Source organism: Phoca vitulina, unplaced genomic scaffold (genome assembly GCF_004348235.1).
Source record: "Phoca vitulina isolate PV1807 unplaced genomic scaffold, GSC_HSeal_1.0 scaffold14, whole genome shotgun sequence".
Lineage (NCBI taxonomy): Eukaryota > Metazoa > Chordata > Mammalia > Carnivora > Phocidae > Phoca > Phoca vitulina.
This window is the reverse complement of record NW_022589717.1, coordinates 14,821,766-14,848,757: the sequence shown is the minus strand read 5'-3', so window position 1 is coordinate 14,848,757 and position 26,992 is coordinate 14,821,766. Positions and strand designations below refer to the sequence as shown.

Sequence of the window (26,992 nt, the reverse complement as noted above, 5' to 3'; positions counted from 1 at the left end):
CTGCCTGTCCATTATATAGTTTTTTCCAGGTCACCTAGACAAGGGTATTTCTTGTTTCAGGGAGGCTCTGAAACACTTTTTTTAAAAAAAGGCTTTAAGAAATTATGACTCAAAGATTTTAAACTCTAATGTTACAGGCAAAGCTTCATTTTTATGGAATATAAAACACTCTGCTCTTCCACTTCTAATAGCTCATTAAGGGAAGCCACTCCTAAACCATGTCCCTGCAGCATTTCCAGATAGCGGGACACAGTTCTCTCAATCCTTGTGAATGCCATACAGGAGGGATGAGCTTCATGTCTTGCACTTCTGGCATTCCACTTATTCTAGGAATCGGGGTGATCTGTAATTTGATACCAGGATGATTATCCTGTTCTGCCTTGGTTATTTGAGGGTGTTGCTATAACCTGTTCTCTCTCTTTAAAAGACAAAACTTTTCAAATTCCGTCTTATTGGCTTCTATGGATGTTATATTCATTTCAGCAACTACAGAGGCAGAGGTCCCTCCTTCTGTGAATCTGTCTGGGTATTGCAAATATTAACAACTTCTTCCAACTCTTGTTTCGGTGTTGCCCCATTTCTAACAGCCTCTTCCTACATCCCAATAACATCAAAGGTGCCTTAACTGCCAAAAACTTTGCTTTGTGGATCCAGAATTTAGCAAATTTTTCAGCCTCAGGAACACCAGACAATATGGTAAATATTTCATTAGAAAGTACACCACCTTCAATGATCTGCAGACATTCTGTTAGAGTGTTGTTAATTTTATAGGACGGTTCAAATTGTGCTTTCTTTCTTTCTTTTTTTTTTTCAAATTGTGCTTTCTTTTATTCATCTTCTTTTTCCATATTCTTCCAGAATGAAATATTAATTTCCCCTATTATTTTTCTTTTTAAGTTCCATAGGAGACTGTTTCTAGATTTTTCCCCTTAGGTTTCTACCATTCTTCTAGTTGTCTCCCTCAATCCTCTGCTGTGATCTTCTTAATATTTGGATTAGTTTGGGTCCCATTTGGGATTCTTCTTGCATTTACAGTTTGGTCACCAGATTGAATTTTGGGAGCTGTCTTATTGAGAAAATGGTTCCAGGGAAGAGACTTTTTCAACTTGGAGTCTAAATTCTGTGCTTTTTGTTAATAGCTCTTGGTGCATTTATCCCCATTGGTGCCATTTGCTGTTAATTTAGGGGTGCTTGGAATGACTGAATTAAAATTGCCAACTGTCAAATTAGGACTTTGGCTTAAGGCTTTTGATTTTTTGCAGGGCACATGATATCTGAGATCTAAAACAGGTTTAGGGCATTTCTGATCTTGCTTAATGTTTGGGTGTCTGTTGCTATAGCTTCCCTGAAGCACACTGGGACATGTTGAGGGTTTGGTTTGCTTTACTTTTTTGTTCAGTGACAGTGTGTGACTAACTTAATTTCACTTAGTCTTTCATATTTATCCTTATTAACCTGTATATCCTTTATGTCCTTGACTACTGGTTTCTTTGATGCTTGAGTCCTACTAAGGATCTGAACATAATGAGAGGGAGCTGTCTTTGGGAGTTTTTCTCCTGGTCTTACAAGATTTGGTCCTCTCGAGAGTTGTGACTTTACTGGTGGAATCCTAATTTGTGTTTATTTAGCAAATTGCTTAATTCTTTCAGAACAGCACTATTCCCTGAACTTTTGCCCAAGGCTTGTTTAGGAGCAAATCTGCTCTTGGTTTGATTATAAGGGTTAGTCTTTGGCTTATCTATTGTCCATAATTCAGGGATTTGGCTTCCTTTCAGAGTCTGAGAACTTTTGGGGCAAGTGTCTTTTTGTTTATCTCTTTTAGAAAGCCATCCAAGAATTCATTTTCAACATGGTTATTGTCCACAGAGTTTGCACATTTAACATTTCCTTGATCTGCTACCTGCTGTTTTGCAGTTTTTAATTCCTGTATATTAAGTGACCCCACAGTTTTTCTGGACAGTTCTCCAGTAATGAATGACCCAGCTTCATGCTGTTCTTGATTATTGCTGGAAGGTTTACAGTTTAAGTTAGAAGAAATACATCCTGAAGTCAGCCTTTTGCCCAGAAGTTTTGGTGGTTCCAACTTTGGCTTCTGGATCCTGTGATACTGGCAGACCCAATGCTGTTGGGTCTTAGAGTTCTGATAGGCAAAGCAACATGATTAGTAACATCTTTTTTGGGTATAATAATAGATTTAGAAGGTAGATGATTCAGACCATTACTCTTAGCTTTTAGATAAGGCTTGGTGTTTTGGCACTTCAGTTTTTCCTTGGCTGCTAGGTACTCCTGGAGCTTTCTCTGCCACTCTTTAGCAGCTGTAATGGCCCCGGTGGCACCATGACTCCTATGTGACCGTTTTTCTTCCGCTTTTTAAAAAAATTTAATTGTTTAGTGTATCTTCCACAGTACCATCAGAAGGATCTTCCTGAAAAACATTTGATCCTTAAAGAACCAAGTTCAATGATAGAACAGAATCAAAAGTTGTTAGTTTTGATGGATAGAACAAGTTTAAAAGGGACACCTGAAATGAACCTTGATAAAAACAATGGAATATTACTCAGCCATCAGAAAGGATGAATACCCACATTTGCATCGACATGGATGGAACTGGAGGGGATTATGCTAAGTGAAATAAGTCAAGCAGAGAAAGATAATTATCATGTGATTTCACTCATATATGGAACATAATGAATAGCGTGGAGGACCACAGGGGAAGGGAAGGGAAACTGAATGGGAGGAAATCATAGAAGGAGACAAACCATGAGAGACTCTGGACTCCGGGAACCAAACTGAGGGTTACAGAAGGGGGGGGGGGGGGGGGGAGGTGGGGGTAACCGGGTGATGGGTATTAAGGAGGGCACGTGTGGTGATGAGCACTGGGTGTTATATGCAACTAATGAATCGTTGAACACTACATCAAAAACCAATAATGTACTATATGCTGGCTAATTGAACATAATAATTAAAAAAATAAAATAAAATACCTGAAAAAACAAAACAAAAGCCCTGTGTCTGGTGCCCAGTAGCCTACAAAACAAACTTGTAAATCTTTGTATGACATCAAATGTTCAATATCTATTCCATCTTGGTCTTCTGATTTTTCTTATACAGAAACCCTGTCCCTCACATGCCATATCAGCATGCCTTGATAGCTTGAACATATCATTTCCTCTCTCCTCTGCCCACATTCCTTTTTCCAGAGGTCGTGTAAATGGGTTCTTACTAACACTTCCAGGCCCAGATGAAATGTGGCTTCCTTGTTGAGTGAACTCATACACTCATGTAAAGTCACTGTTTAGTGCCTCATATTTCCTGTTACACTTTTTGTGAAAGTCAAAATCTTTATAATGGGCTGTGGGACCCTACATTATTCTTTACAGTTTTCCTGTCTTCTCCACACCTTTGACCTCATGATCTTGTCTTAAAGCTTTTTCTCCGGTTATTCCCTCTGCCTTCAGTGACCTTAATGCAGATATCTACTTGGCTATCTTCTTCACATCCTTTGACAGTTGCTTAAATGACATCTTCTCAATGAGGCCTATCATGACCACTATATTTAAAATTGCAATTGTCCTACCAATCAGCTTTATGCTATATATTTTTTCATAGTATTTATCATCTTATAAAAAACTACATAGCTTATTTATTTGACTTATTTTTAAATTACTATACCTATCCAATAGAATATAAGTCCCATGATGGCAAAGGTTTTGTCTGTTTATTTTTCCATTGATATGTACCAAACATCTAGAATAGTGTCTGTATAATAAATATTTATTAACTAAGTGAAAAATAAATCTTGAGCAAGTTACTTAGCCTCTTTAACCTCTACTTCCTTGTATTTAAAACAGAGGTCATAAGAATTCCTAAGTGAGAAAGCTATTGTGATTAATAAATGAGATAATGCATGCAAAGCAGTTAGCATAGTGTCTGACTCATCATACCTAATTAATAATGTTAACTCCCATTATTAATGATTTTACTATTTTCTGGGTTTTTAAGATTCAAAACCTTAATTCATAACTATCAAGCTTACAGAAATGAAAAAAGAAAAGTTAAGGAGAGAAACCCAGGAAGAATATTTGTAGGTAGAATTCATTATATAGTTATATATTTTTTAATTCCAGAAAAATGATAAATTACATTTTATAATATAGAAGTAATATATGAAATATAAAACATTAAAAAAGTATTTCCTAGAAATCTCAATAATTCTCTTTATGAAAGCAATATAAAGGATGAAATTTATCAATTTTTCAATTATCAGAACTGTTAGTTCAACACCGTTTTTACCAAACATCACCTTATAATAAATAAAGTGCTGTTAAAATTTAGGACATTCTTAACTTCTAAAGAATAGATCAAATTGATACACATAGTTTTTTTAAAAATAAAAGCAAATGCTGTTGATGGAGGTAAAAAGAAATTCAGCAATTTCTTGCCCTAACCTTCTGCATGGCCAACTATACTCACTGAGGCTTTAATTATATATATTTAGAGCTGTTCTGGTGCTTGCCTTTTCGTATCTAACATATATGCTTATACTGCTATTTTTTAATTCATCAAATGAAGATTATTTTGTTGTCTTTGGTCTGTGATAGCTTTACTTTATTTCTCCACCTCCAACTCTTTCACCCCTTTCTTTCTTCTAATTTTTTTAAAAATTTTCAATTGATTATCCTTGTTAGTTGCTTTTAACTACTGAAATTTCTAATTTGTTTAATCAATGTAATTATTATCTTTTGAATTTCCCTCTTGTGAGATGAGCTTGTTATTGTCTCTATGCTTCTTTACCTTGACTTTCACTTTAAAGCTGATAATATGTAGGGCGCCTGGGTGGCTCAGTTGGTTAAGCGACTGCCTTCAGCTCAGGTCATGATCCTGGAGTCCCAGGATCGAGTCCCACATCGGGCTCCCTGCTCGGCGGGGAGTCTGCTTCTCCCTCTGACCCTCCTCCCTCTCATGCTCTCTGTCTCTCATTCTCTCTCTCTCAAATAAATAAATAAAATCTTAAAAAAAAAAAAAATAAATAAAAATAAAGCTGATAATATGTATATTCTATGTGTCAAACATAATTAAATGCCTTGTGTTTTCTCTGTAGCTTGATTGACAAAGTTGAAAATTGGTGAATATTGGTTAATTAATATGATTGTGTAACTGTTGTTTAATTCAGACCCTAGGGTGTAGGTTTTTTTTTTCCTCTTTAGGTTTTTTAATGTCATAGCAGCAGTGCCATTCCAAACTGAATATTCCTAGTGTCAACAGTAAATGTATTTTTAATTTTTACATTCTTCTAACTCTTAAAATCAAGCTGATGTTGTGTTCACTTCTTTTTGGGCAATGACTATATTTTGTAACATTATAATCAACAACCGATATTTTTGGATTGAATTTGGTTTTGCTTGTTGATAAAACTATATGTTCTAATATATTTTAGATGACAAGAGAGTCATTTCCTAAAAGTTAATTTGCCATATAGTTTTAATTGACAGAATTTCAACTTGTCTCCATAGCAATTATTTTTTTTTTAAAGTTAATGGCCACTGCCACGGTTCCCTACTGCTGCTGTTGGAGAACAACTGCTGAAGGGAAGTTGAGAATTAAGACCACAAGAAACTACAGTTCTTGGTTTTTATTCTCATTTTCTGAAGTCAATATGTAGATAATTTCCTTGAGAAGACATTTGTATGCAAGGAGATGTTCAGTGATTTTCAGTTAATGAAAATTGTTTAGTAATTTTATATAATATGGAAATCTAGATTTTATTCCATTTTCTCTCTCCTGCTTTGAGACTTTGCACCAGTGTTTCTCAATATCTCCACTCACTGGTGAAAAATATGATGCTATTCTGATACTTGTTTCTTGGGGGGATCCATTTGTCTGTTGTTGTTTTAGTGTTTTCTGTCTAAAAGTGTTTAAACATTTTTTTTTGTCTTTAATGTGTAACACTCTAAATTAATTTGCCTTTGTGTGGCTTTTTTAAATTTCATTTTTCTTGGATACTTAGTGCTTAGTGAGCTTCTTGCCCTTTTATAGAATTTCCCTTCTGCTGTGGACATTTTTGTGTCAGCAGTGGTGTTTTTGTTTTTCACCAAAAGCACTTTCTTATACTCTCTTCCTCTTTCCCAATTCTCAGCCCTCCTGTTAGCAAGTTAGAACTTCTGCAATCTTGAACATATTGAGACTCTCTGAAGATTCTCAATCACACACACACGCACGCGTGCGCACACACACATACACATACACCTTATGATAACATTATTTGCCTTTGAAGATAGATTTTCTCTTTGTTTATCTTGGCCTTTCTTTCTGGACCCTCATACTTCCTTAAATCTAATTTTTTTTAAGAATGAGGTAATAGGAATTTTGACTGGAAACTGTTACTAGACAGAACTTGGCAACAGATAGCTCCTTCTCTAGTGTCAGGTGTTACAGTGTTATAATAAATCTCATAAATAATATGAGATGGGTGTATTCACATTAACTGCTTTATTTGTATCCTGAGAATGTATTTACATTCTAAGCAATATTTTGTGTTAGGATGGAGGGCCTTATTTCCATTCTTTTAGTAGATTGTTCCTGTGTGTAAGTTATGTGGGTATGTACACATGGGTTTGTAGGAGAGAACTTAATTAATCCTAAATTTCAGAACCATATTTTACCCTTGTTTTCTTTATAGGATCATAATGAATATTTTAAATTGAAAATCTCTGTTCTCATTTTTCTTCTGTAGATGTCTAGAAGAAAGAGAATTTCATTTGTGTGTGTGTGTATGTGTGTGTGAAAGAGAAAGATCTGGAGAGAAGGGGATGTCTGTGTGTTATTAACACCTCCCTTCAACAGTACCATTAGTCTTCTTTTTCTGGAACTATTAAAATAAATTGTGAATATTTTATAACAAAATTAAACACAGTAGTTTCTCATTAGATGGTACAGAAAATCTACAGTGGCATAGGAAGATTTTTGAAAATTTACTTTCCAGACAGCTCATATAATTACATTTAATGCAAAGAAGAAATTATCTGTCATTTTTTTCCTCCGATTATGTTGAATTGCCAGGAGTGTTTCTAATTAAACAAAGATCATGGAAACAGCAACACCCCAATCTATTATTTATGCAAACATTTGTAGAGCAGAAAATTATAAATTAACATATAAAGTTTTACAAATATTGTCTAACTCATGTTTACATATGAGTATTAGATTTTGTGAAAATATTGTTAGCACATATAATTAAAGATCAGATTTACTACTTGGCATCAGAAGTGAAAATAGACAAGAGTGAGTTATTCTTTGTAATTATCTTTTTTTTTTCAATTTTTCATTAAAAAAATAGTTCAGGTAAGTGCATTTCAAGTGTTAAGCCATGATAGTTAATTTTAATGACTTCTGATAAAAAGTTATTTGAGTCTGACTACTCTGAATTGCTATATTTCTTTTTGAAATGTATGTTTCAGATTTTAGTTTAACTTCTAAATTATGGAATCATGAAATTGTTTTTATATTCATTGGAGGTGTTTTTGAGACATTTTTCTTAGAAATTGCTTAAGGAGCTAGACTGAAAATTGTAACTATAACACAAGTTTATAATTTTGACAGCTGAAATATTGCTTTATTGTTAATCAAAAGGAGTATCATGGGAAAATATTCCATAATACCTTAAATATAATCTGAGTAATACCTAATCATTATATAGAGGTCTAAAGAAATTTGAAAAGATACCTAATAAACTTTTTGATAATTGAGCTAATTTGGGTGGAGAATTTTTTTGGGGGGTGGGGCCAAATATTAAGTGATACTAATTTCTCCTTTCCATGTCTTAAATTAATTAAAATATTTGAAGTAATGACCCAAAGTTTCAGAATTTCAAGAGACTAAAATAATTCATAATATTATTAAAAATAAAATTCCATTTATTTTCTCCTCAAGACAAAAAATAAGACATTATCCAATATTACTTGCACTAGTTTCTTGTTTCTCCCCTAGTGATCTTTTCCTCTTTTTTTTCAACAATCTAAATAATGGAAACTACCCCTCTGCCGACCATCTTAGTGAGGCTCTGAACTAGAAAGTTCAGTCAGAGTCACCTTGTTGCCTTTCAAGATGGAGGTGATTTGGTCCCAATGCCGTTCATGAATATAGATGCAAAATTCTCAACAAAATTTTAGCAAATCAAACGTAACTTTTATATATTTCTATAAGTATATAATTTTTAAAACTTTTAACTTTGAATAACTTAAATATATTTATGTAAATAAATTTTGAATATAAAAATACACCATGATGAGTGACACTTATTTTGGGTATGAAAGTGTGGCTTAATATTTGAAAACCAATCAATATAACACACCATAAACAGACTAAAAAGAAAAAAGCATGATATCAATTGACATAGAAAAAGCATTTGACAAAATTCATTCATGGTTTAAAAACTCTTAGTACACTAAGAATAGAGAACCTCCTTAATATCATAAAAAATATCTACAGCTAACTTCATGTTTAATGATGAAAGACTGAATGATTCCTCTCTAAAATCAGGAACAGGTCAAGGATGTCTGCTTTTGGCACTCTTATTCACATAATTCCAGAATTTCTAGCCACTGCAATAAGAAAAAAAAAAAAGAAATACAAGGAAAATAGATTGGAAAAGAGAAGAGTAAAAACTGTTTGCAGATAACATGATTGTGTATGTAGAAAACTCCAAGGAATCTACAGAAAAGAAAAAAAAAAACCTCTTAGATTTAAGTCATTGGATTCAAGATCAATGCATGAAAGTCAATTGCATTTCTGTATATTGAAAATAAACAGTGGGGAAAAAAAATAAAAAATGCAATATTATTTCCAATTGTTCCAAAGAAAATAAAATAATTGTGTAGAAATCTAACAAAATATCTACCAGAGATTGTATGCTAAAAACTATCAAATGGTGATGAAAGAAATGAGAAACAATATTTGAAGATACTACCATGTTTGTGCTACAGTAATCAAGACTGTGTGGTATTGCCAGAAGGAAAGACATATAAATCAATGGAATCAAATAGAAAACTCAAAAACAGATCCAAATATGCCTACTTAACTTTTGACAAGGAACAAAGCAATTAAATGAAGGTAGTGTTTCTTGTCAAAAAAATGGTGCTGGAGAAATTGGACATCTACAGACAAAAAAATGAATCTCAATGTAAAACTGACATTTTATATAAAAATTAACTAAAAATAGATCATGGACTTAAAGTAAAATGTAAGCCTATAAAACTTTAAGAAAAAAATACAGAAAAATATCTTTAGGGCTTAAACCAAAGTGAAGAGTTTTAGATATGATGCCAAAAGGATAATCCAGGGGCACCTGGGTGGCTCAGTTGGTTAAGCGGCTGCCTTCGGCTCAGGTCATGATCCCAGGGTCCTGGGATCGAGCCCTACATTGGGCTCCCTGCTCAGCAGAGAGCCTGCTTCTCCCTTTCCCTCTGCCTGCCACTCTGCCTACTTGTGCTATCTCTCTGTCAAATAAATAAATTAAAAAAAAAAAAAGGATAATCCATAAAAGAAAAATTGATAATTCACCTCACTAAATTCAAAAACTTTTGGTCTGTGAAAAGCTCTAAGAGGATGAAAAGTCAAGCAGCAGACTTGGAGAATACATTTGTTAGTTTTATAGTCAACAAACACCTTTTATCTCTATCATGTAAAGAATTCTCAAAAATCAACATTGAAAAAACAATACAATTAGAAAATGGGCAAAAGATATGCATAGGCATTTTACCAAAGAAGACATACAGATGGTAAATTAGCACATGAAAAGATATTAAATTCATTACCAGTAGGAAAATGCAAATTAAAACCACAATAATATATTACTATATACTAATCAGAATGGCTAAAATGAAAAACAGTGATAAAACTAAATGCTGGTGAGAGTGTGGAAAAATTGGATCACTAATACTTGAGAATTTAGAGTGGCCCAGCTCCTCAGAAAAATAATTTAGCAGTTCCTTTTAAAACTAAAAATTGCCTTAACAAATGACCCAGCAATTTCACTTCTGGGCACTTATTCCAGAGAAATGAAAATGTATTTTCACCCAGAAACTTGCCATAAATATTCATAGCAGGCTTATTTTTAATAGTTTGAAACTTGAAATTCCCCAAATGTTCTTCAATGGGTCAATGGTTCAACAACTGTGGTGTATCCACACCATGGAATTCTATTTGGCAAAAAAAGAAACAAACTATTGACATATGCAACGACTTTAATGAGCCTCAAGAAAATTATGTGGGGTGAAAAAGCCAATATCGAAAGGATACATATTGCATGATTCCATTTATGTAACACTCATGAAATAACGTGAAGAACTGGTTAGTGGTTACCAGAGTTTAGGGAAAGAAGTAGGCTGGGGATGGCTATAAAAGTGTAGCCTGAAGGAAATCTGTGATGATACAGATGAGTATCTTGATTGTGGGGGTGGTTAGAGCAAGCTAACCTTGTCATAAAATTGCATAGAGCTAAATACACACACACACACACACACACTTGAGTCCATGTATAATTGGTGAGATCTGAATAAGATCTATGGATTGTACCAACATCAATTTCCTAGTTTTGTTGCTGTCCTCAGCTTAGCAAGATGTTAAAAGAAGGAGAGCCCTGGATAAAGGGGTGCACAGGATCTTCCTCTATATTTCTTTGCAACTTTCAATGAAATCTGTTTATTTTAAAATAAAAAAGACATTATTTGAGCCACTTGGAATTCATCTTCATGTAAGGTGTGAGATAGGGATCTGACTTAGTTTCCTATAGCTGCCATAACAAATTATTATAAACTGGGTGATTTATTTTTTATTATTATTTTTAATGTATTATTTATTTATCCATGAGAGTCAGAGAGAGAGAGAGAGGCAGAGGCAGAGGGAGAACTCGATCCCAGGACCCTGGGATCATGACCTGAGCCGAAGGCAGACGCTCAACCATCTGAGCCACCCAGACGCCCCAAACTGGGTGATTTAAAGCAACAGAAATTTGTTCTCTCACAGTTATGGAGGTTAGAAGTCTGAAATCAAGGCAGTTGCAGGGTTGATTCCTTCTGGAGGCTATCAGGGAGAATCTCTTCCTTGCTTCTTTCCCAGCTTCTGGTGGTTTTGGGCAATCCTTGGTGTTCCTTTACCGCTGCCTCACTCCAGTCTCTGCTTCCATTGTCACGTGGCGTTCTCCCTATGTCTGTGTGTCTCTGTGTTCAAATAACCCTTCTGTTACGAGGACAGCAGTTATTGGAATAGAGCCTACCCTAATCCAGTGTGACCTCATCTTAACTTGATTACACTTGCAAAGACTATTTCCAACTAAGGTTGCAGTTTCAGGTACTGGAGGTAAACTGTATTCTAAGAACTGGTAATCCAGCAGAAATGACATCAAATTAGTTTCTCAACTTTTAAAATCTCTTATCACCTAGCCAATATTTTCAGTTTTTCACCTCTATCAAATGGCTATCTTGGATATATTTTTTGCCATTTGATAGCATATTCATTTTAGCCACCATTGTAAGTTACATTTTTGCTCATAGTGATGTCCCACATGACTTCTAGCTTTTCTAATTTGATAGATCTTTTAATATACAGATTATGAAACATTCTCTGAAATTTGTAACCAAACTTTATTTTCTCCAAAACACTTTTGTAATTGTAATTAGTATTTTGGTTTTGTATTCTGTTGTTCTCAAAAATGCCTCACCCTGGGGCACCTGGGAGGCTCAGTCCTTAAGCGACTGCCTTCAGCTCAGGTCATGATCCCAGGGTCCTGGGATTGAGCCCCACGTCGGGCTCCCTGCTTGGCAGGAAGCCTGCTTCTCCCTCTCCCACTCCCCCTCCTTCTGTTCCCTCTCTCGCTGTGTCTCTCTCCATCAAATAAATAAATAAAATCTTAAAAAAAATGCCTCACCCAGTTTTGCTCCATGATTAGAATATAGGCTGATGAGGTCTGTGTTCATGTTGATATCTGCATCCATGTTTATGTATGTATTTTTCCCTCCAAGGGGAAACATGGCTATACAAATAAAACAGTATTAAATAATTAATTATGAAAATGTATCTTTAAAATAGATAAATGAGATAACTGACATGTGGGCGCTGTGATCCAATTGTGCCTCAAATGTAAACTCTGAATAGATGCTTATCTTCATAAAAAGCAACAGTAAATACAATCTGAATTATAATTGCATAGTATTACCTGTTTTATTAAGATAAAAATTTTTAAAAATGTAAGAATGGAGATAGAGGATATTACTTTATTTCTTATACTGTGGTTTCCAAGTTGCAGTTGTTTGCAGAGAAATGGTAATAAAAATAGCTTTTATATAACAAAGTGGAACTAGTCAACAAAAATGAGAGACTCTGGTGCTTCGATGTCTATTCCCTCTCTTTCTTTCCTCTATGGTCTTCATAGTCATTTCCTTGGCCTGAGAAAGTGCTGCATTTTCCCTTCGGTTTTCTCATTCCTTTTACTTGGGATCTTGAGTTACCTCACTTTCTGGTAAGTTTACCCAACAGAACCTGCAGAAATACTCTGTAAGGTATTATTTTTAGAATGTTGATTATATACAATTTAATTAATTGCAATTTTAGTTGACCATTTTTGATTCTTGTGACTTTGATATTTCCCTTAATGCCATTTTAATTTCATTATATTTGTTATATTTTGGCTGTCTTTATTGCTTGTTTTATATCCTATGTTAATTACTTTGTTTCTCTTCTAAACTAATTTTCTCCTTCACTACTCAAGGGAATTTTCTCTCTTACACAGTACAGGAAAAATCAACAACTTTTCCAAAATATAAACTCTGGCTTTAAGGAAGAATAATTCAATTCACTACAAAAATATATGTGTGGTAATCATTATATATTTACAAAGCAACATGCAAGGCACTCATTCAGTTTCAAAAAACAGATAAGGGATAGTTATTGACCTTCTTTCTGGAGCTTATAGACAAATCAAATGCACAAGAAGTATACATTTAGTTGTATTAGAGAGTAAAATGAAGAAATAAGAAAGTTTTAGAGGCATAATGTTCAGAAGTGGAAGGGAGGGACTCCTGGGTAGCACAGTCAGTTAAGCATCCAACTCTGGGTTTCAGCTCAGATCATGATCTCAGGATCGTAAGATTAAGCCCCACATGGGGCTCCACACTCAGCAACGTGTTCACTTAAGACTCTCTCCCTCTCCCTTGCTTCTCCCCACAGTGCTCTTGCTCTCTCTCTAAAATAAATAAATAAAATCTAAAAAAAAAAAAAAATAAAGATGGAAAGCAGACAGAGAAAGGATCAAAAAATATTTAGGCGCATATGAATATTAGGCACATAGCCATTTCAATAGGCCTAAAACAAAAGAAGGTTCTAACACATAACATAATTGAGTTTTTCCAAAGACTGCCTCTGTCATCAATCAATTTTGGTTCCTGAGAAAGTGATTCTACCTCCTTAAACTTTAGCTAAAAGTGAGTCATAAAGACCACCTACCTTATAAAGCTGTTATGAAATTTAAGTGAAAGCCATGTAAAGAACCTTGAAAATTTTATACACTGTGTGTTCCAAAATTTGTCTTTCTTTTTCCTTTTTCACATTTTTTGGCACAAAATTTGGTGTGGTCATCATAGGGTTAATGACAGTATGAACAAAGGTAACCATCCTACAAATTTTAGCAAAATAAACCCAGCAATATATTAAATACAGTATATTGTGATTAAGTAGGATTCATCTCAGGCATGCAAGGATGGATAGACTTATTAGATAATCTACCTATATAATTTTCCTTATTCAAAATTAAAGGAGAGAAATATGTATGATTAGAGATATGTTGTGGAAAAGGCCTTTATAGACATCAATACCCATTTATCATAAAAATGTTTAGCAAACTAAAGATAGTAGAACACTTCTCAGAGCTAATGAAGAACAACATAGTATTTAATGCTGAAACCTTAGAAGCATATCCTTTAAAAGCAAAGAATGGGAACAAATGTCTCTTCCTACCACATTCAACATTACATCTGAGGCCTTAGCCAATTCAGGGAGATGAAGATAAGAAATATAGTACAGGGACCGGAGGGAAGGAACAATGATAATATACTAGCACAATAATAGAGTAGATAAGATTTTAAGGAGTTTCTTGACTGCAAAATCATTTTGCCATTAATTACATCCCTATTCACTAGATAAAAAAGAGTAAGAAAATATGATTTTAAAAGTATAACATGTATAATATGATGTATATAGAAATGCATTTGACAATAGATGTCCAAGTTCTTTATGGAGAAGAACTTTTTAAACTTTATTAATAGTATAAAAGATGATATAAGCAAATGAATAGACACAAAAAAAGATTCATTACTACAAAAATGTCGATTCTCTCCAAACTAAAGGCTCAATTCATTGCAATTCTTTCAAAATCTCAATTTTTTTTGGTGGAACTTGACAAGCTGGTAGGAAAATATGTATGAACTAGTAAAGACCCAATGACAGGTGAGACAATTGTAAGGAAGAACAAAGAGGAAGTTGATGCAGGGGCTCATGTTAAGACATCCCATAAGGCAATGGTAATTTGAGACACTGGAATTTTGCTGTGGTGAAGACAAATAATCAGCACCACAGAAGAGCCCAGATATGGAACCACGTGTCTCTGAACACTATATATGACAGAGATAGATTACAAATCAGTGAAGAAAGAACAAGTTGGGGCACTGGGTGGCTCAGTTGGCTAAGCATCTGGCTCTTGGCTTCACCTCAGGTCCTAGGATCTCAGGGTCCTAGGATTGAGCCCTGCGTTGGGCTCTGTACTCCGAGGGGAGTCTGCTTGTGATTCTCTCCCTCTCCCTCTGCCCCTCCTCCTGCACTCTCTCTCTCTCTCTCTCAAATAAATAAATGAACCTTAAAAAAAAGAAAAAATCAACAAGTAATGCTAAAGATAGTTTTCCTTTTTAAAAAGTGAATCTTTACTTCACATAATATACAAAAGTTCTGGGTATTAAATAGTTCTATGTAAGAAAACAAAAAAAATTAGTAGAGAATATGAATATTCTTCATGACTGAAGGGTATGGAATATTTATAATGTATCTGAAAACAGAAAACATATAGAAAAAAGTATGATAATTTGATTATATTAATATTGATTGTTTTGTTTGAAAAGATAGCATTAAAAAGAGTGAAAGTCAAGTTCTAGGCTGGAAGAATACATTTGAAATGCATATAACTGACAGAGAATTAGTACCTAGACTTCAAAATACCCTCCTATCAATCAAAAATAAGATGGAAAAATACTAAATTTTAAGAGTGGCAAAATGTATAAACTGATTTTATTGAGGAGGTTGTAGAACCTATAAATATATGAAAAGAATTTCAACTTCATCAGAAGTTATGTATATGTAAAATTTAACTATAATTAAATATCCATCATGTCCCTAAACTAGACAGTAATTTAAATGTTTGCCAATAATGGTGTGGTAAGGATGTAGAGAAATAGGAAATCCCATATATTGCTGCTGGTGGATGTGGAAGTTTTTACAGCCATTTTGGGGAGCAATTTGGAAATGCTTATGGAGTTAAATATGTGCATACCTTATGACCTCCATACCCTATGGCTCAATATATAACATAAAGAAACTCTTCCACAAGTGTAGAAGAAAAAAATATATAGAAATAACTTTTGTATCAGAATTTTTTGCTAGTGCAAAACAACATTAACAATAATAAAATCCCAAACCAATGCATTTGGTAAAGTCATCCAGTGGAAATCTGAAAATGGTGGACTTGATTTGCATTTATTAAGTTCGATAAACCTGAAGCATAGGAAGTTGAAATAAGGAAATTTTCAGGAAGGCATATACTGTAGGGTACTATTTATATGAAAAATTATGCACATTATTTAGAGACATGTACATAGGTAGCAAATTTATAATATACATGGGAATAATAAAAATTGGATTAAGGATTATGGTTATCTCTGGCAGGAGTGGGCAATAGTGGGGGTGAATGTGAACTAGGATTTCAGCTGTGCTTATAGAGGTTTATTTCTTAGTCTGAGTAGTGGTGACCCATTGTTTATATTGTTTTATAATACTATATCATATATCATAATATGTATAACATATATATGATAACACATGTCATATATAATGATTATTTATATAATTCCCTTCCTCATGCCTGAAATGTTTCAAAATAAATAATACGTAACATTTAATGAAGGTAGGAGGCAGTGAAGGAGAGTATTGCCAAAGAGTAAACCACAGATTATGGTAATTTGAAATGGTGTAGCAGACAATGGATTTGAAATGCACACTAAAATGATAACTGGCCAATTCTGTACACTTAAATGGTGTGTTTGAGCCATAGCTCAAATCTTTTACATTCTACTTCCTATGCTATATCCTTTATCAAATATAAATATTTACATGCCCTTTTAGTAGCTTGACCATTCCATATATATATATGTGTATATATATATATACATATATATATATATATATATATATATATATATTTTTTTTTTTTTTTTTACCAGGCAAAGCCCAGGGAATTTTGGAGATTCCAGGTATAATTGGGTCTGACTTTGCTTTCCAGGCAGTCACACAGTAGTTGTAATAAAACTGTTTTGCCTCCCAAATGATCAGTTAAATCTTCTTTAAATATCCAGCATTTGAACACATGAAAATGTGCCATATCACTTTATATCCAGGTAAGGCTATGTCACTTTATCTCCAGGTAAGACTCCTATCATGCAACCATTGCTAATCATTTCAAACTCTAGAAGAGAAGCACTTGGTTTTTCAGCCCTGCAATATTCCAAGGTTGACTCTGTCAACTTTGCCTCCCTTAACAATATAAAGGAATCCCTTAAGAGTGTTGTAATTTCCTTTACTTTACAGAATGACTAGCTGTACTCTGACTTCTCTGTTTTATAGGATTTTGCTAAACACAGAACAAAACAGCCAATAAGCATCAATACTCTTAATCTATTCTTACATTCATCTTAGTGCTATAGCCTGATGATTCAGTCTGCTATTCAAAATAAGGAAGGTGCCTCTTCTCAGGACAATGTCGATAGGCATTCAGAATGGTCCAGCATTTGACAACCATCATAGGTTGTCCTACAATACAGCCTCTAACAAAAATAGGTTGTCCTGAACCCCTGGTAATAGAATCATTTATCTTTATACCAAGAAGGTTGGGAAAGCACCAAAATTCTTATGTGGCACGTGCCCAGGCTGATTTTGAGGAGTTTGTGCTGTGAGACCTACAGTTCTTAAGAGGTTGTCTAAAATGAAACAAACAAACAAACAAACAAAAAAAACATGTCAGCAGGGTCTATGATGGTTCCATGTGTGTTAAATGTGTTCATGATGGAATCAAGCATGCTTTCCTCATTGAGGAGCAGAAAATCATTGTGAAAGTGTTGAAGCATAAGCACAGAATCAGCTAAATAAAAATATGAAATGTTTTTTGAGTAACAACAACAACAACAACAAAAAAAAATAGTAAAAGAAAAAAAAAAGGAAGGTGAAAGTTTGACCAAATAGTCTGCCAATGCATTCCAAGGGTCACCAGGTTTCCAAATGAAATTTCCAATTAATATTTGTTAGTCTTTATTATTTACCTCCCAGCCTTTCCATTCAGTCAATTCCACATTTATGCAGCATCATAGAAATAGGTACCAAATTCTGTATCACTTAGGAAACAGAAAACAGAAATAATATGGGCTTAAATTATTTTTTCTCTCACATAGCACTATTTGAAAAACCAGCAGTTCAGAGCTACTTCTGGGGAAAAGCAGATCCCAACTGGCATGGGACCTCCATAGTACTTCAGGAACCCAGACATCTTCTCTCTTTCTCCTCCTCCATGATTAGCATGAGGTCCTAACTTTAGAGTCACAAGAAGTCACCTGTAATTCCATCTATAATGCCCACATGCCATGCAGCAGAAAGGAGGACAGTCAACAGGCTAATTGTCCTCTATTTAAGAAATCCCCAAAAGTCTTAGTTAGCAACTTTTACCTACATCTATATGACTACGTTCCGCTGAAAGGGAAGCAGAGATCTGTAATAATTTAGCTGGGCTGCCTAGAATAAAGTTGCATTTCTGCCATTCTGATATTTATTAAAGTTTTAACTCCTTATCAGGGCTATTTCTCTTTTATCAATTGATTCCCCAAGATATTTTCTGTTCTTGCAGAATAACTTAAGTGTCATCATGGTGGGTTGAAGAGGAGCAGTTCATTGTTTTGCTAACCTTGAGGCTTTCACTCACCTCTCTCTACATCCCTCATACACCTGGTCACAGGGCATCCCATAGATGTTGGCTATACAAGTGTTTTATGCTCTGGGTGCTGTCAAAGTTCTGGGGTTTGCCTTCAAGTGACTTAGCATCATCTTGGTTGTTTCTGAAGCTTGACTGCTTTCTCATTCAGTTCCTGGTAAATCAATTCAACCTGCCACCATCTGCAGGACCACATGGCAGGCCCTCTGGCTCACAGTGGGAATATGCAGGAACGTTTGTATCCTTTCAAAATGATGGAAAAGCTGAGCAATAGAAACTCTAGCCTCTTCTTATCTAAAAATGTGTTGCTGTATTTTTTAATGTGCTGCAGTTAAGCCATTGTTTTTGACTTAAGAACAATCTCCTGTCAAAGACCAAAGTGCATAGCAATATACTAAACATCCATTATTTATGAGTTCCCTCTTGCATCCTATAGGGGCTTTTTTTTCACTGAATACTCACCTTCTTTGGATTCATCCTTAAGGACAACAGCAAAATAATTTGTTATATGTTTCTCTTCCCTCTCTCCTGCACTTTTCCTACCTTCCTTCTGGAAACAAAAGAATTATCTACTTTTCCTTCCTGTTAATTGGTAACTTGTTGACAACATATTCTAATTCTTTTTCACTGTATTTGTAATTGCTTTCTCTTCTCCAGTGTAATAAATCAAATGGCTTAAACTTAGTGAAAGAAGGATAGCAAATGAATTCATTTTATGGAGAAAAAAAATTGTTTAACATTTTTTAATATCTAATAGTACTGGCCCTGGGCCTTTGGAGACGCCTGTATATGCAGACATTCATTTATCCTCAACTCATCATTCTCTCAAATCTCATAAGAAGAAATAATATAAGTCCTGTCTGCTCAGGTCTTCATTACGGCTTAAAATTTTTGCTGACTCAGTAGTCCATAGAATGCCAGTGTATTTTCTTCAGCCTGGTTATGTTGCCTGCAGAAGGTAGAAGTCAACTTTGGTTTCAATGTCTACTGCTTCTTCAAGGGACTATAAATGAGTGAACTTTTACACAATGGATTGAAGGAAGCAATAGAAAGGTGATTCTTTTCCGAGTAGTGACTGGTTCTTTCATACAGCACCTGAAAAGACATATCTCTTGCTATTACAAATCATATGAACCTTTCAGTCTATTTCCTGTCCACTAATGACAATTTCTTCTTATCTTAAAAGAAAATTCTTTCATCATCTCCTGGCTTTCAGTTCAGTCATTCCTTATATTGACTAACAGTGAATGATGTTTTGTCTAAATTGCCTCTCTAGTGTTTTCTCATTTTGGTCTCAGTCATCAAAGCATTATGTCAGTGTGTAAGGTATATCAAACTAACACACATCACTCTTTTATTAGCTTTTCAGCTTGAAATCCTATCCTTACATATTAGTTAACACTCATAAAGCATTTGTAACAAGAAGAAACTGTTCTTTGTGCTTTATCTGTATTTATCCCATGTAATACTTATAACAACCCTACTAATATCCTTATCTTACAGAGTGCAAGGCTGAGGAAGAGAGAAGTTTAAGTAACTTTTTAAAAGTCTCATGGTTAGAAAGTGGTGACTAACCATCTAACCAGAATTCAATCCAAGCAACCTGGCCCAGAATCTGTGTTTTAACAGTAACTATATTGCCATTCTCAGGTCGATCATTGAATCTGATAAGTTATATTGCCTAATCAAATAAAGTTGTTGAACTTGAAAATTAGTGTATAAGACCCTGGAAGGATGCATTTGCCAAATAAGTTCTATTCGGAAATGGAAAGAATCATTTTGAATGGTTTACTTCAAACAACAAACCTCTGTATTTCCATGTACCACTGGATTTTCCTTAAAAATATATGACAGAGATAGGTTCAGAAAACTTAAAGATAGAAATGTATTTATCAGTCTTGAAAACATCACAATGATTGTTGACCTGTGAGCAGATTCTAGGAAGTGATATAGCTAAAATCTGCTTAAGTTATAAATGATAGGAGAGTATGTACCAAAAACTTGATGAGAGGGGAAAACCAGAAAGAAATGGTTATATCAGTAATTAAAGAGACAAGAATATTTTATAAACAACTGTAAGGAGAAATTATAGACTTCTCAGAGAATAAGGGGAATTAATGCCACTAAGGAAGAAATTAGATATAGGACAGAATGTATATAAGTGATGGAGACAAATCTGCAAAGAGAGAATCTATTGGTATTCTGAGCTACAGCAAAATGTCAGTGTCTACTGATTAGCAATTCTTTCAAGATAATTAAAAGTGGAAAGATTACAGAGTTTTCTTAATGGCATGATGGGAGATAATTCAAGTGAGAAACAATTTTGGAGTGTGCAATGGAAGAGTGAAAGTTGAATCGAAGGCACCGAAAGCAGGGAGCATTAGGGTATTTACTTTTCTGAATGGTATGATAGGAGATACAATAGTCTTCCCTTATGCATAGAGGTTTATGCTCTAAGGCCCTCAGTGGTGGCCTGAAACCACAGAGAGTATGGGATCCTATATTACTGTTTTTTTTTTTCCTATACATATATACTTATGATAAAGTTTAGTTATAAATTAGGCACAGCAAGGAATTAGCAACAATAACTAACAAGATAGAACAATTATAACAACATTCTATAATAAAAGTTATGTGAATGTAGTGGCTTTCTCTCTCAAAGTATCTTACTGTACTGTTACTTACCTTCGTCTTCTTGTGAGGATGTGTGAGATGATATAATGAATGCCTGCATGAGGAGCTGAAGTGAGATGAATGACAGAGACACTGTGATGTAGTGTTAGGCTACTGTGGACCTTCTGATGACACATCAGAAGGAGGATCATATGCTTCCAGACTGTGGTTGACTTCGGGTACCTGAAACCGTTGAAAGGGAAACCACAGATAAGGGGTAGAGGGCCTGCAGTTATTCGAATGAGAAACATCTTGGGAGGATGGCAGGGAAAGACTGAAAGTCACAAACGTCCTGAAATGGGAAAGCATTTAGTTTTCTCTTTGGGAAATTGGAGGGACAAATACAGCAAGTGACAGAGCTACAAAGATGAATTTCACCTAATATCACATTTTTATTATAAACATTTCAGTTAGAATTGATTGCAATTTTAGTGTCCAAAAAGCAATTAGAGACAAATGTCAAATTGAAAGTAATGCAACTAATGCGAAAGGATGTGATTTTTCAGTGCTATAGAAAACTACAGTTGACCCTTGAATAACATGGGTTTGAACTGCATGGGTTCACTTACATGTGGATTTATTTTCTTTAATGTTAAAAAGTGTATTTTTCTAAAAGATCACACAAAAGCTGAGAAAAGAAAGAAGGATGTCAACTAGCGCACATCAAAATCTGGGCTGAGGAAGGACAGAAAGCTGCTGAAAGATCCTGGTAGCTGGAGCGAACTGCAGAGATGAAGACGGCCGCTGGCCAAACCGAGCCAGCAGCCACGTTCATAAACCCCACAGAGGTGCCGCAGTGACAGCGAACTGCTGGCCCCAATCTTCTCTCCTTCTCAGAAAGGGAAAAGCAGGAGCTCACTCTTTAGATGTGTTCTTGGGGTTTCCTCCTCCTTCATGGCCTTCTCCCAATCTCTGTCACTGAATTCCTCAATGACCACAGTCGACACTCATGCAGGCAATGTAGGCCGATTCCAAGTCTCTATGGTTTGAGCGGGGAGTGTAAGAACTCTGCATGCCACAGTGTATGTTGTGTTTTGTGTGTGTTGAATGTGTATGTGGATATTCTTTTGAATCCCTTCTGGAGCTTGAAGGGAGAAGCTGTGAGTGTCTATTCTGCGTCTTCCTACAAATGCTACAGTTGCCGTCAAAGACGTGCAAGTTGGCCGAGGGACAAATTTCAAAGCCGACTGCTGCACATAACCGCGTCAGCCTCCTGTTTCCCCAGGTCCTGGTGTTGCAAGGTGTCCAACAGCAGCGTGGCGGCGCCCTCGAAAATGAGCTACTGACATTTCTGGAAGTCTCTAAGTGCTCCTGGTACTCACCCAAGTCCAGCCTCGCTGTGGGGGTCACGAGGGTTGGGGGAGAAGCAGTGGTGGTGGAGGCTGGAGCTACACCTGCTTTATGGCTGCCTCACCTCATCAATGGGGCCCCGAGGGGCTGCGGCTGGGGTTCCAGTGGGCCTTGGAGGTCCCAGGCCGCTCCTGCCCTACTGGATTGTCAGCTGTGCTGCTCCTCACCGGCCACATGGTTCTTTCAGTAGTTAGGTTTTGGGGGACTCCCAGTTACACTGTGATTTTTGACTGTATCGCCTGGCGCCCCTAACCCCACGCTGTTCAAAGGTCAGCCATACTCAGTAGGTGGTGCGCTGCAGTTCTAGTCTATGCACATACAACGGAAGAATCGTCATGACAATTTATTTCTTTGTCATTCAGTATCATTAAGTTAGCTTTCTTTCCTGTACTTTTGTGTAATGGTACTTTTTCACCAATATGAATCTTCATCTAAAAACCACAATTAGACTTTTGTTGAATTCCTAAATAAGTGATGACTTTGATAAAGTTGGGAAATTCTTTTAAAGACTTTCGAGGAAGACATGCCTTCTCAGAATGATTTGGCTTGGGCTTTGTGTAATTGTTTTTTTAATTCTTTATTTTAAAAAAGTGGGAGGGTCATGGGACAAACAGTATTCTCATTCTTAAATTCCCTAATTTCATAGAAAAAAATTCTCAGGTATTTAACCAATAGTCTTGTGGCTGATCCTCTATTGACTTGGTACAAATTAGCAAGATAGCTACTATTTTCCTCTTTTGTTTCCACAGGCTCTGGATAAACCACTACAAGTCTCTTCTTAGCAATTGGGAAGCCAGTTCCCAACTCACTAGTGTGAATGGCTATCTGAGTTTTAGATGGACCTGGAATGTCCTTTGATCACCAGTCTTATTGTTGTCCTCTACACTATTATTGCTTAGCAAAATCTTTGTTATAGTTTGTAAATGTCCTTCACTATTCCTTTTTTGGAGGGCAGGGAGAGGTGTTACCCTGCCAAAAGGGGTCATCCTGACATAAAAAGGGAGTATGTGTTTAGTAATCACTGAGAAATTTTCATTTAGCAGAAAACAGTGCTATAATACTTTGACAAATAGAAATCTAATATTTAAACAAAATTATAGAAAATGGTGCTAAAAACTTACCTATAGGTTAAGGTTTAGCATGTTCTCGTGATTCCATCAGGTGCCAAGGTCTTAACGAACAAACTCTGCTAAGAGTAAGTAAACCAACTGAGGGATCTAGAGGGGAGGGGGGCGGGGGGATGGGTTAGCCTGGTGATGGGTATTAAAGAGGGCACGTACTGAACGGAGCACTGGATGTTATACGCAAACAATGAATCATGGAACATTACATCAAAAACTAATGATGTAACGTATGGTGATTAACATAACATAATTAAAAAAAAAAAAAAAAGAAGAGTAAGTAAACCAGATTAGTCTCACTATGTTTGTTACTTTCCAAATCCCCAAAGATCACAGTTGACAACAAGGAAGGAAATTGGGACTGGCAGTAGAGAATGTTAGCATTTTATTTAGAGCTTATGATCTTCCAGATGTTGTCAAGGTTGAAGTTTTCTTCTTTATTTCTTACTGTAAATCTAGGAAGTCAGCATTATTATTACCAATATTATCCTATTTTACAAACACCTACAGATTATATAAATCATGTGAGGTGAGATAAGTCCTTTGATTCTAGCCTCACTGCTGAGGTATACAACCAACAAAATCTTGTTGGTTTTGTTCATATCTTGACCAAAATACAAGTATTAAAGTGTATAATACTTATAGTTTAGAATATCTTTATATCTAGAGTATCCATATGTCTACTATGTAATAGAAAAGATAAATAAAAAATGTGGTATAATCATACAATGGAATTCTATACAGCAAAGACAGTTACAAGAGTGTGGATGCATCTTACAAAAAATATGTTGAGTGAAATAAACTAGATATTATATATATTCTATTCCACTTAAGTGAAGGAAATGAGTATCACTTGTGATGTTAGAAGTCAGGGTAGTGTAACTCTTAAGGGAAAAAGGGCTTGATAATGACTAGAATGGATATGAATAATGTTTCTCGAGATACTAACAATGTTCTCTGTTTCTTGATTTTGTTACATACATGGGTTCATATATATATAGAGAGAGAGAGAGAGAGAGGAATATCATTTATTGCTTTAGGAGGTATCTGTTCTCTCTCATAACAGTATTTTGATAAACAAAAGTTTCTAATTTATCAAATTTACCAAACTTTTTTTTTTTTATTATTATGGTAAGCATCTTTGTATTCTGTTTAAAGAAATTTTGCTTATTCCATGGTCAGGAAGATATCCTCATATACTTTCCCCTAAAGCATTTTTAAGATACCTTCTACTTTGCAATCTATAATCCTTCTGAGCTGCACTCATATATGCATACATATATGTGTATAGTATGTTATAGATGTCAATATATATTTTTAGTAAGTGTCACTTTTGTCCTGAGTCGGGGTGGATCTGCTTCTATGCATATTTTGTTGTAATTTGTGCCAATACCATACTATCTTTTTAACACAAGGTTAAATAGGTGTGACTATTTGGTATTACAAATTCCTTCAGCTATACTCTTCTCTAAGTTTAACGTGTCTTTTTTGGTTCTTTTCACTTTTAAAATAATTTTAAAATCTTTAAAATTCAGTTGTAAATTTCCAGTTGCAGAGCTTGAATAAATTTTGATTGCTATTGAACTGCATCTATAGACTGTATTTGGAAAGTCAACATCTATAAAATATTGAAACTTCCAATTATGTATTTAGTTCTTCTTTAATTTGTCCTAGCAATGTTCTATACTTATCAGTGTCAAGATCTTATACAATTTTAGATTTATTCCTAGGAATTTATCATATGTAATGCTATATTGTTTTAAAGATTTATTTAGTAGAGAAAGAGAGAGAAAGAAAGAGCAGGGCGAGGAGCAGAGGGGGAAGAGCAGAGGGAAAGGGAGAAGGAGAGGGACAAGCCGACTCCACGCTGAGCTCAGAGCATAATACAAGGCTTCATCCCACGACCCTGAGATCACAACCTGAGCTGAAACCAAGAGCCAGACACTTAACCAACTGACTTACCCAGGCGTCCCCATATGTAATCATATTTTAAATAATATTTAAACTCTGATTTTCATATTATTTGTTCCTGGTGTACAGAAATTCTATTGATTTTGTATACTGACTTTGTATCCAATAATTATGTCTTTTACTTATATTTCTTACCTGAATATAGTGATGAGGATCTCTACCACAATATCGACAAATGTGGGCATTTTTGTTTCATTCCCAAACTCAAAGAAATCATTTACTATTTCATCATTGCACATGATGTTTGCCATTTTTGGTATAAAATAATAGCTTAAAGAAATTATCTTCTATGTTTGGTTCACTAAATAAATTTTTAAAAAATAGAGGTTGAATTTTATCAAAAGTTTGATTTGCAGCTATGAAGAAAATCATATCAATTTTCTGCTTTTTTTTTTGAGTGATAAGCTGCCCTTGCATTTCTGAAACAACCCTAGTTTGATTATGATGTGTTATCTTTCATATGTATATCTTGATTTTGCTTGCTTATATCTTGTTATGGTTTGTTTCTTTGGTTGGTGTGTGTGTGTGTGTGTGTGTGCTTGTGTGCATGTACTTTATCTTTTTGACATCCATGAGATCTGTAGTGGTTTCCCTCTTTCATTTCTCCTTTTCTTAGTTAACCTGGCTAGAGGCTTACTGATTTTTTTTTTTTTTTTTTTTACCTCATACCCCCAGTTTATTATTAACGTGTTACATGAGTATGGTACATTTGTTTCTATTAATGAACCAATATTGATGCATTATTATGAACTAAAGTGCATAGTTTACTCAGATTTCCTTAGCTTTTATCTATCTTAGTTTTTCCTAGTTTTTTTTTATTGTTATGTTAATCCCCATACATTACATCATTAGTTTTAGATATAGTGTTCCATGATTCATTGTTTGTGGAGGCTTACTGATTTTATTGGCCTTTCCAATGAACCAAATTTTGGTTTCATTGATTTTCTCTAATTGATTTCTTGCATTCAATTGCAATGATTTCTACTTTAATTCTTATTATTTCTTTTCTTCTGCTTACTTTGATTTTAATTTGTTCTTCTTTTTTAGTTTTCTAGGTTGGAAGCTTAGATTATTAACATTAGATCTTTCTTCTTTTCTAATATATGTATTCAGTTCAATAAATTTCCCTGTAAGCATTCCTGTTGCTTCCATAAATTTTTAGTTGTATTTCATTTTCATTTAGATCAAAATATTTTAAATTTTTTTTGAAATTTCTTTTTTGACTCATGTTTTTCAGAAGCATATTGTTTGATTTCCAAGTACCTGGGGATTTTCCAGCTATTTCTCTGTGATTGATTTCTAGTTTAATTCTATTGTGGTCTAAGAATAGACAATGTGTCATTTCTATTCTTTTGAATTTGTTAAGGTGTGTTTTTATACCTTATGAGTTCTTCTTTTATGTCCTTTTTAGGATTTAGTATTAAGGTTACTAGGCATTATAAAATTTGCTGAGAGATTTTTTTTTTTCTAATCTGTGGAAGATTAGCATTATTATTATTATTTTTTGTCCCTGTAAATGATTGGGAAAAATTAACTGATGAAATATCTGGGCCTCTGTTTTCTTTGTGACAGTGATTTATAATAAGAT

At 34.7% G+C, this 26,992-nt stretch overlaps 1 pseudogene; it reads right to left on the bottom strand.

Moving 5' to 3' along the window:
- Positions 1 to 102: 102 nt before the first annotated feature.
- LOC116637311 lies at positions 103 to 25,655 on the bottom strand (annotated as a pseudogene).
- Between the last annotated feature and the right edge of the window lie 1,337 nt (positions 25,656 to 26,992).